This window comes from Xyrauchen texanus, chromosome 37 (assembly GCF_025860055.1).
Source record: "Xyrauchen texanus isolate HMW12.3.18 chromosome 37, RBS_HiC_50CHRs, whole genome shotgun sequence".
Lineage (NCBI taxonomy): Eukaryota > Metazoa > Chordata > Actinopteri > Cypriniformes > Catostomidae > Xyrauchen > Xyrauchen texanus.
The window spans coordinates 30,499,934-30,521,246 of NC_068312.1; the positions used below are offsets into that span (position 1 = coordinate 30,499,934).

Here is a 21,313-nt window from a genome sequence, read left to right on the forward strand (position 1 = left end):
CGGAGACACCCCATCGCCTAAACCTTGTTGTGGCCAATGGTACTGACATGCCATACAGAGGATGGGTTGAGGTGACATTCAAGTTGGCCTACCCTGGTGAGAGGGTGAAGGAATTAGTCATCCCTGTGCTTGTTCGGAAGGGTCAACAAGTTCCTAAACCTATCATTTGGATTTACTGCAATCGAGAATGTGATGAAACAAAAAGATACAGAAAATTTGGATAAGGTGACTAACAGGCAGCTGTACCAAACCATTGTAAGTGGCTTCCCCAACCCGAAAAGCGGCAAAGTGCATAATTTCATCTATCTGGTAATGGTGGATGATCTTGGCGAGTATCCAGTGTGTACTGCAAAGGGACCTGTGAACATAGCAAAACACATGATTATGCAGATACAGTGTCAAGTTAAAATGCCACATCTGAGACAAAACAGTGTTACTGTTTGAGCCATCCATTGACCCTCAACTCCCTGAGGGCCTGGAACTGCTGGAGGTGAAAAAAGGTGCCTGCCCTTCAGTCACCTTGAGCATGCAGAACAAGACAGACCATGATATTATCCTAGGAGGTAGAGCAGTGTTAGAGATAGTGCAACCAGTTAAGTCAGTCTTTCCTGCGGCGATGATCTCTCCAAGGGGAACAGGATCTGTGACCCAGGTTAAGGTCGAAGTAACATCAAGGGAGACAGAGGAAGACAGCCTGTGGTACCCACCAGTCGACATAAGCCACCTAACTGCACAGCGTCAACAACAAGTGAAGAAGATGTTAAAGGAGGAGTGCCAGGCTTTCTCAAAATCCGACGATGATATTGGTTGCGCAAAGGGACTACAAATTAGTTTTTCCTTGAACGACAGTACACCTGTATCTTGAACATACAATTCAGTTTCAAAGCCCTTGTACCAGGAGATGAAAGACTACCTACATGACTTAATTGCTCAAGGATGGGTAGAAAAATCAAACTCCTCTTATTCTTCACTGATTGTGTGTGTCTGAAAAATGGCCTCAGACTGTGTATAGATTACAGGGACCTGAATCAGAAGACAGTGCCTGACTACCAGCCGATTCCTCTAGTGCAGGACGTCTTAAATGGCCTGGGGGGCAATTCTTGGTTTTCCCTGCTCGACCAAGGGAAGGCGTACCACCGAGGCTTCATGACCCCAGAGAGCAGGCCGTTAACAGCATTCACATCACCAGTCAACCCAAAGTTCAGAGGTTTACTCCAAGAATGGGACAAGTTAGATGAGCATGGCATACTGTACCGTAAGACGTCACAGCAGACCCAGCTTGTGTTACCGGCCAAGTTTAAGTACATCGTCCTGAGGGGACTACATGATGAGATGGGCCACCAAGGGCTGGACCAGACTACAAGCCTTATCGGAGATCGGATTTTCTGGCCGCAGATGCAAAAGGAAGTTGAGCAATATGTCCTGAGGGTGTGTCCATGCATTAAGCAAAAAAAACATGTCGGGAGAAATGTTTTTGTGAACCTCGTAAATATTTTAACATAGCATGCATAATACCTCAAGTACATACTCAGATTTATTCACTCCATGAAACTTGGTGAAGTACATTGATTGGAGAAAGTATATTTAAATATGCAAGTTGATGCATTTGTTGTGCGTAATAATTGTCATCTTGTGTAATTACATCCTCCCTTACAGGGATACTACACTAGTAGGCTACATATCTAAAGACAATTATAAATGTAACAATAATAATGATGATGATAATAATTTCAACATAAATCAATTTTAGGTTCAAGGTGGACTAGTTATTTGTATTATTTTATGATTTAATTACACATATATAGGCTATTTATAAAGTGATTTATTATTGTTCATACAAACTAAACTTAGAGTAACTCCTGAGACAGTCTGAGGTCATTTACAGTGTTCTCATAGATGACACTATACTTGCAAACAGTTTTCATATGACTGGAAAAGAAAAGAAAGAGTGTGAACTCTTTATATGCACATATTCCACAAGACATGCTCCTGCAGCATGCCTCTGAACAAACAGTGCATCAGACTTGCACATCAGCAGCTTTTTCTTTCGTCTGTTCTTTGAAATGTACTAAAGTGTGTTTCTTCAAGCACATGTCTTTGTGTCTAACAGCATTTCTTGTCATGTATCATTCCGAGACATCTTACAGCCCGCCACAGTTGCTGGTATATAGGCAAAATTGCCTACCATCGCATGATATACAGTGCATTCAGAGTATTCAGACCCCTTAATTGTTTTCACATTTTGTAATGTTGCAGCCTTATGCTAAAATGCTTTAAATTATTATTATTATTATTATTATTATTATTATTATTATTATTACATTCATCTACACTCCATACCCCATAGTGACAAAGCAAAAAAACAGATTTTTGATAACTTAGCAAATTTATTAAAAAGAAAAAAATGAAATATCACATAGGCAAAAGTATTCAGACCCTTAACTCAGTACTTAGTTAAAGCACCTTTGGTAGCAATTACCTCCAGGCCTTCCATGTTCACGCCTGCCACAGCCAATGAGCTTATTCTTGAAACCTCGTCCATCCCAGAGCCAGCATTGCAAGCCTCTCCCGTCCCAGAGCCAGCTTCCTTTAGATTTCCCTTATGCATAGACTTCATTTCCCAGAATGCACCTTTTGTTTATTACCCTCACCTGCCCTGTTACATTTGATTTTCCCTTTTTCTCAAGTATCATATTTTCATCTTTATGTATTCATCTTCTGAGTTACATTAATAAAATGAATCTACGTTTGGATACACACTTTCCCGTCTGGTCTCTCCCATAAATGTTACAGCTGCAACATAACAAAATGTGAAAACAATTAACGGGTCTGAATATTTTCTGAATACACTGTAGGCTACCTGCATTTGACAGGTGCTATTTAATGTAATGCTAATAAAACTCTATAGCTTTGTAATTTCCCCATGTTGTCAGTCATCGTCTGTCAATGAGTGTTGCAATCGCCATCAGGAAATTTGTCATGTAGCCTATCATCGATATCCAATTACGTCGCCCTATCACCCAGCTTTAAATATTAACCTACACTACAATATTTATTATTAAACAAGAGTAATGATACAATAACTCAATTTAATCGTAATTCATTTTATAATTTAATGTTTCATTGTTAACGATCACCTTTTTTGCTTAAGTGCATATAAAAGGAAAAATGGGAGAATAAAAAATTCACTAGTAGGCCTATCCATCACAAGTGCTCTCTTCAGTTCAGCAGAGCCCTGCCCACAAGCATGACAGATCTCTCTGAAACGTGATGCTATTTTTATGAACATAAATTACATATACTGAAAGTGAAAATTGTTGGGTAAATACTGCATAAATACAATTAAATATATAATATAATATGAAATCTCGTTAATACTGTTTTCTCAACAGTCTTGCTCACTAGGGGGTTCATCAGCACCCCCCTTCCCGCACCTTTGGTCCGCACTTCAATGCTATTGGCTCACACTATATTCAGTCTTCTTACAGTCTTACGCTTCAAACTAGTGCAGTGCTGCGGCTACTGCTGATTTGTACTGAACTGGAGTATAGTTTCAATGTATTTTTTACACCCCTGGACATTATAGTTAATAGATGGTTTGCACAGTTGCAGTTGGGGTCCATTTGTGATTACCTTTCACTTTTAACTCATCTCACTTGTTAGTTTTCCCTTAGATCTTAGAAATTAAAGGTGAAGCCTAATTCTGCTTTTTGATGTTTGCAGTCTGGCATCTGTTTTGCTTTTATAAGATCGTGACTTCACAGCACGGGATGCCTAACCTTCATGACTCATTATTATGCAACAACTCTCATCTACTGTCCAGGTGGAACGGTGAATGTTTTGGAAAATTCCACCCCTCCACAAGCCACCTCCCATGTTTCTGGCAGTAGCTCACATTTCCCCCTGCTTCCAGGTTGTTCCAGCCGTTCTGGTTGCTGCTGGGCTGTGGCCAGCAGCCAATCAGAGCACAGAAGAGTCCCACTTGCAGCTGTGATGCTGATGAAGTCTTCTCCTCTTCATCATCAGACCTTCTATCTCATATTTCCTGTTATAAATGTGTATGATGTGACATCACAGGTGGAGAGGCCATCTGCACACGGCAGGGTCTCTGGCTATTTCTGTCAGGGTTCCGAGCACACACACACATGCTGGCTGGAAGAGTTTCTGTTTATCAAACGGGAAGCAAAAAACTTTTTTAGAGGTCAAAGCAAAGATGTCACGGATGAGAGAGATTTGTGGAGGCTTTGGCAGAATGTGTTGTTACTTCTGCCAGACGTCATAACACTAACGGCATAAACTAGACTAGAAGTTCTAAACTGGTGGGACGTGACAGGTCTGTTCTGATATGGTTGCAGACAGCAAGGGAAAACAAAATGCTAACCATATAATTGTGCATGGATAGAATAGAAAATTAAATAGGATTCGCAACTTTTAAAGGGGAAGAGAAAAACCTTGCTATGTCTTTTGTTGTGGACATCAAGGGCTGTGCATCCAATCAAACCACAATATTTTGCCACAAATTCAACTGTCACTTGTTAAAAGTCAAATTAGGCAGATGCTAACATGGACTGGTTGTGTGACATCCCTGAAAACCATGAACACATAAATAAGATCCATTATTAAATATGGGGTTCTTTAAACAAGTGAACATTTGCAAAATTTCTTATTTTTCATGCTATTTGTTAGTCAGTCATGTGAAATTTAGAAATAAAACAGAATGCTATGTCATGCCATATAATCCTTTTAAAGTGAATCGTGCCATCTTTCCAGCCTGGTATCCAAAAATAGCAGTTGTTTTTGGAGGGCTGCAGTGTTTGCTGTCCTGGCCAGATGGGGTGTGAAGACAGTGGCTGGAGTCATGGAGAGAGTTCCCATTAGCCCGCTGGGTGAGGGATGAAGCCCAGAATGACTCCATACACTGCAGTGGCTGTCAAGGCAGCAGAGGGGTGATGAGGAAACTGCTGGATCCAGGAGCCCAAATGGTGGAGTTTAAACACAGATGCTGTGATCTCTTTGATAATCAAGGTCATGTTGGGGGCCTGTTTATTTTGCTGGAAAATTGTTACACTACACTGCAAAAAATTATAGTATAATGCAAAAAAAATATATTTCTTAGTTTTTGGCTTGTTTTCCAAATTTAAACTTATCTAATTAGTTTAATTAAACTTAATTGTTTATTTTTAAGTTTAAATTACATTTTAAATAAGAGAAAACAAGTTTAGTTTTCTTACTCCATTGAGGGTTTTTTTAAGCTGCAAAAAAATGGATTTTCTTCAGTTTTCTGTTTGTCTTGTTTTACAGTAACAAAAACAATATCTAAACATAATTATAAAAACATAAATATTTTCGAACGGAATTTAGGAAGGTGTTTGCTTAAAAAAAAATTGCCAATGTGGTAAGAAAATTATATTTATTTTCTTTAATTAAAAAACATTTTAAGCCATAAAAAATGAAAAATTACATGTGTTTTTCTTATAATAACAGCTATTTTTTCTCTTGTTTTAAGCATTAACCAAAATAAATGTTGTTAAATTTTAAAACAACACTTAGTTAAAAGTCTTGTTTTCCAGTAAAAATATCTAAACAGCAAATTAACAAAAAAATTAATGTTTCAATATAGGCTACTGTATATTTGGATATTGAAGCAGTAATGAATAACACATTAAAGGGATAGTTCACCAAAAGTTAAAATTCTCTCATCATTCTACTCACCCTCATGATATCCCAGGTGTGAGTGGCTTTCTTTCTTCACCAGAACACATTTGAAGAAAAACAGAAAAATATCTTTGCTCAGCAGGTCCTTAAAATGCAAGTGGATGGTGATCAGATTATTGAAGCTCCAAAAATCACAGACAGTTAGCATAAACATCATCCATACGACTCATTAACTCATATAAATTATGCTTCTGGTCAGTAATGGTACGCACGTGTGATGTAATCGCATTGGCACTTGAAATGCACGTGAATCACAGCAGGAAGAGCAGCTGGATGTCTCAACAGAGTGGGGTACGTGAGATTACCTCTGTATCATGGCAACACGAATACATCACTCGAGAGACAGCTTGAACTCTACCCTCTCGTGAAGCTCACCGGAAGCGATAATTTACAGTTAAAAAATACTTAAAAACGTATCTTTTTTTCGCACCACAAGTGATCGTATCGCTTTAGAAGAAATCTATTTAACCGCTGGAGTCGTATCGATAACGTTTATGCTTACTATCTCAGATTTTTGGAGCTTCTTTATCCATTTTGTGCATGAGTCCTGTATGTGTGTATTTGTGTATCATACATGTACAAGGCAGCTCGTGAGACACAAAGTCTTTTGGTTGGACCGTTCAATCCACGTTGGATTGTTTATGAGTTAAGTGCTTTGGATAATAGGATTTCAGCCATGACCTCTGGATTTATGTGGCCAGGGAAATTTTTGACTGGAAGAGATTGGAAAAATAAATATAAAAAACGACTGAATTGCCTTCCACCTTGTTTTCCTTCCAGGGCTCTTGTTTTAATCAAACTGCCTTGACAGTCAGACATGTCATCTCAGAACATCGGCAGAGGGCTAACAGCTAAAGGTGAAAAATAACACCTCTTTGTTCGTTCATCAACAGTGTACAGTCTCAAAATTGTTTCCCTGGTTAACCACAACACACAACTGAGGGAAAACGCTGCTTATTAGATCTTGATGGAACATCTATTCTAAGCCAGTGTCCTTCAAGGCAGTGATCTACCACATTCCATGACACACAAATTTACTGTATGCTCTAATTTAATGGTTTTCAATAGTTTTTTCTTCAGAAATCCACCATGGTAACAGAAATGCACAAAAATCAAAGCAATGTACAAATAACAAGAATGTCCTTAACATCACAGGACGAATCGAGTGAATAATTCATTGTACAAAATATGTTTACAAACCATGTTTGTTACCAACCACATTGCAAGTATCTAATGTATCTGGTTTATCTGACCTTAAAGGACTATTCCAGGTTTACTACAGGTTAAGCTCAATCAACAGCATATGTGGCAAGATGTTGATTACCACAAAGTCTATTTCGACTTGTCCCTACCTTTATAAATTATAAAAACAATCGCAGTTATGGTAAGGCACTCCTAATGGGGCCATTCCGTATACATTAAAATACTCACTGTTTTAAAAGTATAGCTCCAAGTCATAAACAATTTGCAAGTTAATATTAATGTAGTGTCACTTAAAACACTGTCACAGTCACCGTGTTTCCAAGGACTATTATTTTGAATTGATTTTCTTCCTCTGTCTTCAGTTTCCCCAGGACTACGTTTCCCTGAATGCACTGCCCTCATCACTGCCATCTGTTCCTCATCACAGCCACCTGTTCTCTATTCCCTCATCAGCACCTTGTGTATAAATACCCTCTAGTTTATTTCCATCTATGTCAGTTCTTGTTCGTTGTTACATTGTTTATGTTAACCGAAAAGACTGTCCAGTTTTGTAACCTTTAGTCATCGTCTTCTGTGTATCCTTGCCTTTTGTTATTGGAAATTAAAGGATTGCTGCACCTATATACTGCTCTCTCATCAATACTAAACGTGACAAACACGAGTTATAACAAGAATTAATGCAAGTGCCCTGCTTTTATAAAATTGTAAGCAGCACATTTCTGCCTTTAAACCCTCCAAATATTGGCCACATCCACTCTACATTGTAAGTGCCTCACTGTAACCTTGATTTTTGCGTTTTTAAATATGAGAGACGAGTCAAGTACAATTTATGTGGTAATCTACATTAGCCTATACCACAAATGTCGATTGAGCTTAACCTGTATTGAACCCAAAGATTATTTTAAGATGTACTCTTGTTCATGATTTTCAAGGCATGTCACGCAACCTGTCCATGTTGGCATCTGCCTAATTTGGCTGGCATCTACCAAGTGATAGATGAATTTGAGCCAAAATACTGTAGGGTTTTAGAGGACAAACAGCCTTTGATGCCAACAACTTAAGATGTGGGAAGACTTTTTTCCCTTGTAAAAGTTGATAAGTATTTATTTTGTTTTCCGAACTATGCACGATTATGTGGATGGTTGCATTTTACTCTTTGCATTTAGAATTAGTTTTTTTTCCGTGTTGTGTGCAACCCTATTAGAACAGACCTGCAACTCACCAATTGAGAACCACTGATCTAAATCACACTGGATCTATAAGGTTTAAGTGAAAGGATAATGATTTTAATGTTTGCCTTGTGTGTGGCTCTTAGTGTTAAATGGCTCCCACCATTTCAGTTGAATAGTAAGTGCCCTCACAGCTCTTTGATGCAGTGCTTTTGGTAATTGCGGTGCTCTGTAATGTGGGCATGGTGGAGGAAGGGCTTGTTGGGGTAGGTTGTGGGATAGATGCATGAATTTAAATAAAGCTCTGTCTATAAGTAACCACAGGAATGAGATGCATTTTTTTCCCCTTTTGGTTGACTTGACTGAGAGGTGTTTGATTTATTCTCACGAGGAACTGAGCGCTGGCTCGTCTGTCTGGCTTATTTACTCTCTGCATTGCTCTGCTGGGTATTGGCCAGTTATTTACTGCAAATGGTCCCATTGGTACAAGATTGAAGAAAATCTGGCATTTATTTATTTATTTATTTTTCAATTAATACCGGTACGTCGGAACAGAGATTTAAAGGTTCCACAGGATCTGACATTTTAACAGCGCCGGGGCCTAGGAGACGTTCTGATATTGCTTTGTTGTCGACTGTCTCTTTAGGAATACAGAGACAGGTCGCTGGAGTGGGCTCAAGGTGTCTGACTCTTATATGCTGGCACAGTTCTGATTTACTATGTCTGTAAAACAGGGGGGGGCCTCCTCTTACATTTATGCATTTGGCAGACACTAAAGTGGCATACAGTTCATCCAACTTATGCATTATATCAGTATAGTACATTCCATGGGAATCAAACCCATGACTTTGGCATTAGGGCCATGCTCTACTATTTGTGCTACATGCATTTGAAGCATTTAGTCTAGATATTTAATTTGAGCAATTTTTGCCTCTTATTTTCTATCTGCATTATAATCTGCATTAAATCATCAATAAGTCAATTTGTTCTCTAGATATCGGCACAAAACATTTCCTTAAAAAACATTGGTTGATCACTAATAAGGAGGGTCACTGTATGTTTAAAATTCTGTGAGGTTTTGTAGACATGCCAGTGGTTATAAACTGTAGTTTAGAGGTGCTGTAAATGTAATAATCTTTATAAAGCGAGCTGGAAGGCCCCTTAATCTCCCCTTTACAGACATGAAGCTGGTTATAAATGTGGCACAGACATTCTTGGATTACTACAAGCTCAACAACCTGATAGATGAGACCAAGCTTACAGGACACATTAAAAGGTGCATAATGGAATTTCATGTTTCACAACATGGAGCAGATGAAAATGTCATCTTACAGGAACAGGGCTGATCGTGTGTTCATTTTGGCTGTCCAAATCCTCTAGAGGTGTCATGCACCAATTTTCTTTTAATTATTGTTATAAATTATATAAATTAAAATGATCAGATCAGAATCAGAATGAGCTTTATTGCCAAGTATGCTTACAAGGCATTTGTATTGATGACAGAAGCTTCCAGTGCACAAACAATACAACAACAAGACAGAGATCATAAAAAATTGAATACAAATAAAAAGCGAATAGAAAATATAAGTATATATATAAAAAAATATATATATACTATATAAGTATGTACAAATACAAATCTGTTATATACAGATAGTGCAATGGAATGTAATGGCAGAAGAGGAAGGATATGTTGGATAAATATAAATAGACTAAGCTGTGTATTGCACATAATTATTGCTCAATGGGGAAGTTTTAACTGTTCATGAGATGGATAGTCTGAGGGATAAAAACTGTTCTTGTGCCTCACGGTTCTGTAGCTCAGTGTTCTGTAGCGCCGTCCAGAAGGCAACAGTTCAAAAAGGTAGTGGGCTGGGTGAGTCATTTTTCCAGCCCCTTTCCTCTCTGGAAGTGTACAGTTCTTGAAGGGTCGGCATTTGGAAACCAATAATCCTCTCAGCAATCTGAACAGTACTTTGTAATCTCTGATGTACGATTTCGTAGCTGAACCAAACCAGACAGTAATTGAAGTGTAGAGGACAGACTCAATGACAGCTGAGAACTATAGTACGATACTATTACTAATACTATTGCTACTATATTATAGAATTATATAAATAAACTGTATTGTTTTATTTATTTAATTAATTAATTTGGGGGGGGTCCAGTGGCAGTCCTACTTAATAAGGAACTGTCATTTATATGTTATTGGCCTATATCTTTATTTTTTTAAATCAGCATTTTAGCATTTTAATTTAGTAGATATTTTAAAATACTTTGTTTTAAATTATTTATGTCATCTTGTGCCTCCAAGTTTGAAGATGCCCCTTGGTTGAGAACCACTGATCTAGACAGTCTTAAAGACACTATTTGCATTATCATCCCATTCTGACAAAACACTCATCTAATAAACATCTGTTATATCTTTCAGCACTTTCGACAGAACATCCATCAGTCATCAAGGGAATAATACTGGAAATGGGAAGAATCAGGTGAAAGGTGATAGAAAACTAAACTTAACACACAGGGACATAAAAGAGGATCCTCAGTGAGCATCACAGCCTGGAATGTTCTAGCAGACATTGTGAACTATAGTATTTTCAATTCACCAGATATTTGTTGATGAGTTTTTACATAATGATAGGACTCAGCAAGTGTGGATAAGTCCTCGGTATTAATTCTCACTTGTGAGATATTACATAGGGAGCACATCAACTGTAAATGATCCCACCAGCCACATTTATTGCTTTTTCAGTGCTTTGGTGAATACCAACTACTTTCTTTGCCTTGCTATTTGGAATTGCCTTTTATGAGTAAAGAAATTGTATTTCACTGAGCTGTAAAGTGAGTGATTGCAATCATAAAGTGATTGCTTGTATTATAGTTTATGAATTCTTTTAATTGTCATTATAGTCATCTTAGTTGTTTGTTCAAATTGGAATGCTTGAAAATTGCTTAAATATAAAGTAAATGACCTTTAATGTTTTGTTATATTCATGCTTTGTGTTTATACATTTAATTCTGTTTGATAAAAACAAAAACATTTTCAGTTTCTTATTAAGTGCTTATATTGCAAAGCAGCAAAAGTAAGTTTGAATCGCTGTTAAGAAAACAATGTTTTTAAATACATATAAATCTTAGGGCAAGAAGCATCAAAACATTGTCTGTTGTTCACCAAAATATATCTCTAATCTTAAATACTTTCTATACCTATTTACACATCTCACTAAAAATTCGTACATATTTTAAGAGTTGACTATTTTTTAATGTCTTATAATACACCTTATGAAATCTTATTCTTATAAAATCTATTGGATGTTGACTCTATAATTCATTACAAGTGATCGTTCATTACACTCAATGAATACATATGAATAGGTTAAGTATTATTAGGATCCAAGCACTGAAAGTGCAGAGACCCTATTGTTCTTCTAAGATTATTATTATGGCCCAAACACTGAAAGAGACCCTATTGTTATTCTAAGAGTTTTTTTTTTTTTCAAGGCTTTTTGGTACTTTTGGGGTACTGAAAACATAAGATACAGCAATACATTTATGAAAATGGGAAACAGGAAGTTTCTTATATCTTCTGTTTGTATTGTGTGATTTTGATGAAAATTCAGCCGTATGTTAGGTAATGGGGGCTGAACACATTGATGTGGCTAATCACGGTCACAGCTCCACCAACTGGCAGAAGGAAGTATGGTACTTTTAACAGACTTTGAAATGGCCCTCTTGTGTTTACATGAATTGCTTCAAAATTATTTAGAATAATGTGAATACACTGCTGATTTAGATTTCTAAAGGAATATTTGATATCTTTAATACTGTTGCCATGGCAATGCATTCATTTTTATTATTCATTTCTACCTATATTTTGATGTTTCTGAGGCACTTGGCATGCTTTCATGAAATTATGCATACACATCGTTGGCCATTAGGACTGGGCAGAAGTTCACACATCTGGGGGGGGGGGGCTCTGTAGTGCCCCCTTTAAAATGGGCATGTAATGGGGTCTGTATCACCCCTGTTTTCTTCGGCTCTTACAACAGACTTTGAAATAGTCCTCTTGTAATTATGTAAATGTAATGTAAAATGCCAAATACATGTGTCCACCTTGCATTGTTTTCTGAAAGCCACCAGGTGAAACTGACCTATGGTGCTTGGTCCAGTCATCACAGCTTGCAGCTGTATTAATGTATTAAAACTGTAGTTGCAATTATATAAGAATTTGTAACATATTATATGTGTATTATGAGACATTATGAATGCACTGATGCATTATAATGCATTCATAACCTTTCCAATGCAGGTGTCATAGAAAGTGTTACCAAATATAATAATACAGATTTTGTTTAAGCCTGTATGGTAGTGTTTATAAGCATTGACAGATCTGTTCATACACAAACACATGCAAAACACAAGTGTGAGGGGCTCAAATCCAGAATGGCTGAAGCTATCAGTCAAGAAGGGTGTGAAATGCGTGTATTTTTCAGGCCAGTCAATCGGAATAACTGAAGCAATCAGTCAGAAAAGACAAAAACAAATAACTCGCATTTAGATGGCAGAGGATAAGATGGTGAGAGCTAATGTGAATGAGAAAACACATCCATCTACAAATCTCAAACACACGCACAGGTAATGGGGCTGTCATAACTAAAAGCCTTTGTGCTTATAAAGAGCTTCACCTCCCCACTGTGCTGTCATTTTAACCTCGACCCATTAGTCCCTTATGCTTGGCTCACCTCACTGCCACAAACACATCCTAATTGCTGTTGTGAACTGTTTGCATTTCCCCTCTTAAACATTGACATGGCTCATTCCTGTGTGCAATTGAACTGGCCTCCATGAGTCACTGTGAGGTCTGTCACTTAGTAATAGCTATAGTAAGTGGTTCACCTAGAGGAAAGCTCCATCATTGGGCATCATTTTAAGCAGCTTTAAACTGGGACTTAGCAATCTTTATATCCAGAGTAGAAATATCCCCACCACTTTTAGAAATTTCCATTTGTTCCTCATAATTTTTAGAGATAACCATTACTTTTCAAATTCCAATGCCTTAATGTGTCATTCTTACATCCTTGGCTTTAAGTGTTTGTGAAAAAGCATGGTTAGTGCTGGCTGCATTTTTTACATAGATAAATGTTTATAAGTAATTCATACTGAAACATGAAATAAGCTATTTAAACCCTTAATTTATAGCAGTTACATGAAATTGTTTGAATTTCATGCTGTTGTGATTCCACTTATGTCCAATTCAAATTAAAATTTTACATCACGTTCGCTATTTTAATTTGAATTTATTAATTCAGTTGTAATTCAAAAGGCATTCTTCATTCATTTCTGAATGGCACACCATGATAGATTCTGGCATACTAAATCTATTGAGGACATTGCAGCAGTTAGGTCAAAAACTAATCAAGATTATATAAAAATGAAATTCTCAAAAAAAAATTGACTTTACAAATACTGGGTTCAAAGTTACTTTGATGATTTGTCTAGGGCTTAAAGTAAAAAATGTCATGTGGTGTAGCTGTATGGAGACAAAATAAAATAAAATAAAAGAAGAATCACAATAAAAGCTGAAATTATTGGGGTGGGGGTAAGAAGTGTTGGCATGAGTAGTACAGAATAGCCTTTTTTTATTTTGACTAAAACTCAAGCAGTGAAGCAATCTTCTAAATATTTGAAACACCTTTGTCTACCTAAATCCATCTGGTGGTGTAACAAATATGTTGCTTGACTTTTGTTTTAAAATAATTTAATACAATTAAATAGTCAAACATAAAATACAAATAGACACTCAAGACTGTGTGTGAAGTTTTTAAAAGATATCAGAATTTTATGAAATGTTGTTCAGGTTAAATGGAGTGACCCTGAGAAAACATATTCATTTGATTCTTGACTCCAAATTAATGATATTTAAAAAAATGTAAACCAAAAAAAGTTGTGTACATTCTAATCTACTGTTTTTTTTTGTTGTTGTTGTATGAAACCAACATGGACACAAAAAAAATATTTCTGCCAACTTGACAAGTTGGTTTTTAAACGTAATTTTTTTTATACTAAATTGTACTAATCTGCTGACAAAAACAGCTAAAAGTCTCCTAAGCTGGTTTGCTTGATTTAGCCGGTCGCCCAGCCTAGTCAGGCTGGTCAGTTAGCTGGTTTTAAACTGGTTTTGGGCACTTTTTAATTGGTCAAGCTAGGAGACAAGCTAGACCAGCTTGGCCAGGCTGCATGACAGCTAGACCAGCTAGACCATCTTAGGCTGTTTTTTTGTTGTTGCTGTTTTCAGCAGAGCAATTGTGAAAAACATTTTACCTGTGATAAGCCAACTAAAAATACAACAGTTAAACCTATTATCTAGTAGTGATTAATTATGCTTTATATATGGAGATGATCGGATATGTGTAATGAAAATGATATAAGCTCTTTAGTTTTGGGTGATGTCTATCTGTATCAACAGGTATCATTGTTTATCTCCTAAATGTTACTTTACAAAGTTTAAAATCTGTAAACCACTGTCATTACAGTAACATCAGGATATGTATTGGTTTAGATGTATAAAATGTCCACATTGTAAACAAGATACACAATGTACATTATATATATATATATATATATATATATATATATATATATATATATATATATATATATATATATATATATATATATATATATATATATATATATATATGCACTGTATACAATAAGTAGCCAAAATTAAAAGAACAACCTAAACATTATAAACAAGAGTACATCATCCAGAATTCTAAAGGTTTTTCACAGAAAGGACCTATTGTAAAAGGTTGCAGACACTTGTAAAGGAGCATTCAGAAATGTTTCACTCATTAAAAAGGTGAGTACTTTGGAAAAATGTGTTTAAATATATACACACTCACATGAGATGGAGACTCTCGTTACATGATTAATGCAGTTGGTTAATAAGTGAGTCACGGTTAATTAACAAGTCCTACATGGACTTGCTAATGACCTTACAAAAAGTACTGTGTTGTTACCAGGGTAGATTGATGGTCTCTGATACTATGAAACTTTGATATATAGCCCTATATGATTATATGATTGATTACCATGTACCTTTGCATCATACTCCAAGGCACTTGGTATCACAGAAAATTAACTAGTGTCGTTAGATGAGGAAAATACACAAACGTGATAAAGAATACAATGCCAGAGGAGGTTAAAAATAAAGTCCAGTAGCTCAGTTCTAGGTTTGTAAAAGTTGAACGAAATTATGTTTGGTATGAAATCATGTTAATGTTTTTCTGCCCAATAGATCATTTGTCCTGGGGTAGTGTTACCATCACAATAGGACATTTATCTGAGTTTTCAGATAATCGGTAAGTATCAGAAGTCTAAGTGTGTACCTCTGTTCTTCCCTCTTGTGCTGCATGAAAAAAATGGTGTTTGTGAAGGTAAGATTGTACAGACTTTATTTAAATAGCCTTTATATATTCCAACCTGTGACATCTATCTTACAATGTTGAAAATCTCTGTCTTTATTTTCTTTCTACTCTCACTCTCTCCACCAGACCTTTGAAGGGGTGGTTGACCCAGGTGTTATATCCGTGCATCTGGAGTTTAAGAATCCTTTGGGGTATTTTTAGTTTGTCCTGTGTTCTTTCATAAACCTCAGATCAAAAAAATGACACCCTTCCATTGTGTTTTTTCTCCACGGTAGATGATACAACCTCTTAAGAGCTCATTCAGCTTGTTCCTCCAGGTGAGATCTCACATCCTTTCCAGCTGTAACCCTTATGGATATTTTGAGACTGTAAATTGAATTCAGCATATTGCTCTAAACTGTAAACACTAAAGGGATAGATCACCCAAAAATAAAATCCTCATGTTGTTCCAAACCTGTAAGACAAGAAGAGAAGTTAAGGCCTTGATGTACTTCCTACGAAATCCAAGAACGAACAGGTGTGACGTCATTTAGAACAAAATCCGGCCAAAAAGGCTATTGGTCCACGTCATTGTTAGGTGTGACCTGGAGCTCCACCCACCTGTTTATGTGTTTAGTAGGGCTTCCCCTAACCAAAGATTTTCCTAGTCGACTTGTAGTCATTAATTTAAGCCATTAGTCGACTACTCATCGCAGGTTTATGATATTAATTTAATTGCTTATATATTAATGTTGGGGGGCATCAGAAAATGGTTTGAGTTCCAGTTCTGAAAAAGAATGTTATAAGTAACATTGCTAACACTGTTCTACATTACAGAGAAATATTAAACTGTAATAATGAGCCTTTAGTGAGTCAAAATCTTCTTGGCTGTTTAGAAATTCTTTTCACTCCTGAACAAAGAATGAAAAGGAACTTCTCCGGTATATATCGAGGCTTTTCCATATATCGCTGATTTTCCATACAATGAAAGTGAATGGTGACTGAGGCTTTCATTCTGCCTGACATCTTTTTGTTGTGTTCATAAGGGAATGGAACAGCATAAGGGTGAGTCAGCATGACAGTCAATAATCCCTTTAAATTTGAGCATGGTTTTGACATTAGATTGAGGGCCCCAGCTTCTGCATTTCACACAATGCCTGAATTGTTGGGCCTGCTACCTTAATATCCACAATTAGCCAGCATCAGCAGGAAATAAATACATGATTGGGTTGAGATTTCTCATTACAGTATGCATAAATCATGTGCCTTTCCACAGAGGTCTCTTGGGCTGGTCATTTTTTGACACATGTTAATTTCTGTTGTGTTATTGCTTCAAAGTTATTTAAAAAAAAAATAAAGCTTTACTGCCAAGAAACTGAATTGAACATTCCATCATCTATTTTTTATTTGACTGTGCAGAAGGTGAAATCCTGGCTACGTTTAAAGGGTTTCTGTATACAGGTCCACGCCTGTTTCCCAGAAGCTCCGGCCCAGAGAGAGAGAGTGTGATGAAGAGATCCGTCTCCTTCCCCGTGTGTGTGTCTCTTCCTCTCAGCGCTTTGTCATATCTCTGATGCATCTTAAAAGGCAAAGGCATTTTCCTGCTATTTGCTTGAAGACGTAGATTTGTTTTGCTAAATTGATCTGCCAAGAGTGTTATTATCTGCATTTGCTGTCTGTCTTTTCATCATTTTTAAATGTTAAATAAAAAAAATATTATTCTATTCTACTATTCTCCTGACATATTCCTTCAGGGTATCTCTCCCAAAGTGGTGTTTTCAACGACGTCCATTATTGAGGAGAGTTATGTGAAGCAGGGTCAGCCTGCCATGTCTGGGAGTCTCTGGGCTTTTGCTATTAGTGGCGCTTGCTAAGGCAAGCATAATATAAAACAAGGTAAAATTATAAATAGACATACAAAAAATATGATATATAACAGAATGGCGTCTGTACATGTGCAAGTGTTAATGTATGTGCAAGGTAGCGGTATGTTCAGTTATTGAATTAAATATGTGAATATACATATGCACATGAGATATGTATTTACATTATTGCACTATGGGGGAGTCTTGAGGCATTGTTCATGTGGAAAATGGCCTGTGGTGGTGGGGGAGTGGTTGAGCGCCAGATTGTGAATGGAGACCAAGATCAGGGGATGAGAACGGAAAGGATCTTCACCTGGCAATGATTGACTCTTAGCAGCTGTTTGTCATTGCAGTGAGAGTTGAGAAGGGGTTTAAGAGCGAGCCGGACACCAGTGAGAGGGAGAGAACTGCCACGCACTTACTGAGACTCTGCTGTTTTGAAAATTGCGCTGAAAAGCAAGTTTGTGTTTGAGAAAATACATTTTTGAGTTGGATCTCGCTGTCTCCCACTTCATCCTTTCCATTAAAGTGAGATTTGTTAAAATATCCCAGAATAATAATAAGTGAGTCCGGGTGTTGTTGCTGTTGCATCACTGCGTTCACTCATGCTATGGCAGGATGAACACACTCACCAATGCATTCCACCATTTACATGGCCTGAGGGTAAAAACTGTTCTTGTGCTTGGATGTCCTGGCGCTCAGTGCTCCGTAGCACCAGCCAGAGGGATCCAGAGTGATTCTGCCTGCACGTTTCCTCACTCTGGAGATGTAGAGGTTTTGGAGGGTGGGCGGGGGGCAGTAATCCTCTCAGCAGTCCTGACTGTCCATTGTAGTTTCCTTCTGTCTGATTTGGTGACTGGACCAAACCAGACAGATATAGATGTACACAGGACAGACTCAATGATGGCTGAGTAGAACTGAGTCAGCAGCTCCTGTGGCAGGTTGAACTTCCTTTGCTGGCAAGGAAGTACAACCTTTGCTGAGCATTCTTCACAATGTAGTCTATGTGGGTGTCCCACTTCAGGTCCTGAGAGTAGAACCCAGGAACATGAATGACTGCCACAGTGCTGTTCAGAATTGTGAAGGGGAGCGCAGAGAGATTTCTCCTTAAGTCCAATTTCATCTCCACTGTTTTGAGCATGTTCCGCTCAAGGTTGTTGTGACCGCACCAGACAGCTAACTGTTCAACCTGCCATCTGTATGCAGATTCATCACCATCGTGAATGAGACTGATGACCATGGTGTCATCTACAAACTTCAGGAGCTTGACAGTGGGGTCCTTTGCAGTGCAGTCATTTGTGTTCAGGGAGAAGAGTAGCGGAGAGAGAATGCATCCCTGAGGAGCACCAGTGCTAATAGTGAGGGTCCCGGATGTGAATTTCCCCAGTCTCACTAGCTGCTGCCTATCTGTCAGAAAGCTGGTGATCCATTGACAGATTGGGGTGGGCAAAGAAAGCTGGGACAGTTTGGTTGAGAGAATATCTGGCATGATGGTATTGAAGGCTGAACTTAAGTTCACAGATAGGATCCTTGCCCCAAGTGTGTCGAGGTGTTGCAGGATATAATGCAGTCCTCTATTGTCAGCATCATCCACAGACCTGTTTGCTCGGTAAGCAAACTGATAGGGGTCCAGCAGGGGTCCAGTAATATCCTTAAGGTAGGTCAAATCCAGTCTTTCAAATTACTTCATGACTACAGACATCAGAGCAACAGGTCTGTAGTCATTAAGTCCTGTGATTTGGGGTTTTTGGGGACCGGAATGATGGTGGAGCATTTGAAGCAGCAGGGAATATCACACTGCTCCAGTGATCTATTGAAGATCTGTGTGAAGATGGGGGCCAGTTGGTCAGCACAGACTTTCAGACAGGCATGTGAAACACTGTCTGGGCCTGAAGCTTTCCTAGTCATTTGTTTCTGAAAGACTTGGCACACGTCCTCTTCACAGATCATAAGTGCAGATTGAGTAGTTGGTGGGGGAGGAGGGGGTTAGAGGAGGTGTTGGTGTGTGAAGTTAAGAACAGAGCAGGGGAGGGGTGTGAGACTGGGCCTTTCAAACCTGTAGTACAACATATTCAGTTCATCAGCCATTAGTTGACTCTCCAGAGAGTGAGGGGGAGGTGCTTATACTTTGTGGTGATATTCAGGCCTTTTGATATTCAGGATCGTTGGCTGAAAACTGATTTTTTATATTTTATAAATCCTATTTGGTATGAACTGTAAGCATCCTATTTGGTATGACGAAGCTGTCTGAGTTTTTTCTGTAACCATGGTTTTTCGTTATTGAATGATAAAAATGTCCTAGTAGGGATGCACATATCCTCACAGAAACTGATATATGATGTCACAGTATCTGTGAGCTCGTCCAGGTCTGTGGATGCAGCTTCAAAAACACTGCAGTCAGTCAAAGCAGGCTTGTAGTTCTAACTCTGCTTCATTACTCCATCTATTTATAGTCCTTACTACAGGTTTAGCTGATTTTAGTTTTTATGCTTGTAGGGTGGGAGAAGATGAACCAGACAGTGATCAGAGAGACATAAAGCTGCACATGGGACAGAGCAATATGCATCCTTTACAATGGTGAAGCAGTGGTCCAGTAAATTTCTGTCTCAGGTGGGCCATGTGATGTGTTGTTTGCATTTTGGCAGTTCACAGGTGAGGTTAGCGTTATTAAAATCTCCAAGAATAATAATAAGTGAGTACGGTGTTGTTGCTGTTGTTGTTGCTGTTGCAACGCGGCTTTCACTCACACTGTGGCGGGATGTACACACTCACCAGAATGAACGAAGAAAACGCCTGTGGTGAGTAGAAAGGCTTACAGTTGATGAAGAGTGCATCTAAATTAGGAAAGTACATCTTCTTCAACGCTGTTACATCTGTAAACCCACCTTCGTTGACGTAAAAGCAAGTTCCGTCGCCTCTCGTTTTACCCGATGCGAGCCTTGCGGTGACGTTTTGAAGACATCTTGTGAAGGTGTTAAAGTGTTTGTTCCACGTTCCTCTGTTATATGCATTGTTTGTGAGTTAATGTTACCTTATAGTTGAGGTTTTTTTTTTACGTTGAGATTATTGTGTGGTGCTTTCATCTCTTGTAGAGACATTTCGAATGAATGAAGACCACAAGGAAAAGGCCCGCAACAATCTCCTGGAACAGTCAGAAGCTTCCAGAGAGCCCTTTCTATTTCATTTTGTGATCAGGGATGACATGGAGTTATTTTAGCAACAATGTAAGGACAAAATGGGCCTGAGATTGAATTCCTCATTTGATACATTTTAAGTTTAATTTATACAGGATTGTCATGATAAAATGGGCCTAGGGGTGAATTGGTCATTTGTTGTATATATTTTTATTGTTTCTTTTAAAATTATGCAGAATTTTCTCTCTTTTTTAGTTTTTTGACATGTTTTATTTTACATAAAGAAAAATGCATGCTGCACATGTTCTTGTGAAATAAAGTATATTTTATATAAAATGCCCATAAGTTTCAAGCATTTTTTTTCACCATCATGATCAGGAAGTAACTCTCATAATACAATGAAACGGATAACTATATACAATTATATTACACAAGATCAATGTTTTAAAATGCTTATTGTACTGTACCTTAAAGAATCATTATAACATACATTATAAAGTATGATGTTTCGTTTGTAATAAAAGCAAAGTACTCTCCAAAACGTTAGGTGGCGCTACTCGGTTTCGAACGTAAGCTCCGCCCCTCACTTCAGGTTCTGGCACTGGGGTTCTGAAACTGGTGGTGTAGCCTACTTTCCAAAACGTTAGGTGGCGCTACTCGGTTTAGAACGTAAGCTCCGCCCCTCACTTCAGGTTCTGGCGCTGGGGTTCTGAAACTGATGGTGCTGCGGGTCTGCAGCTGGATACTATTGAATCAAGCTGACGAGAGGGATAAAGGTGGCCAGAGGGGGCAATTTGGGAGAGAGAGAGAGCTAC

General features: G+C 37.9%; 1 pseudogene; it reads left to right on the forward strand.

Annotated features, from left to right (window-relative positions):
- The first annotated feature begins 936 nt into the window (after window positions 1–936).
- LOC127630589 (spermatogenesis-associated protein 6-like) overlaps window positions 937–21,313 on the forward strand; it is a 37,167-nt pseudogene continuing 16,790 nt past the window's right edge.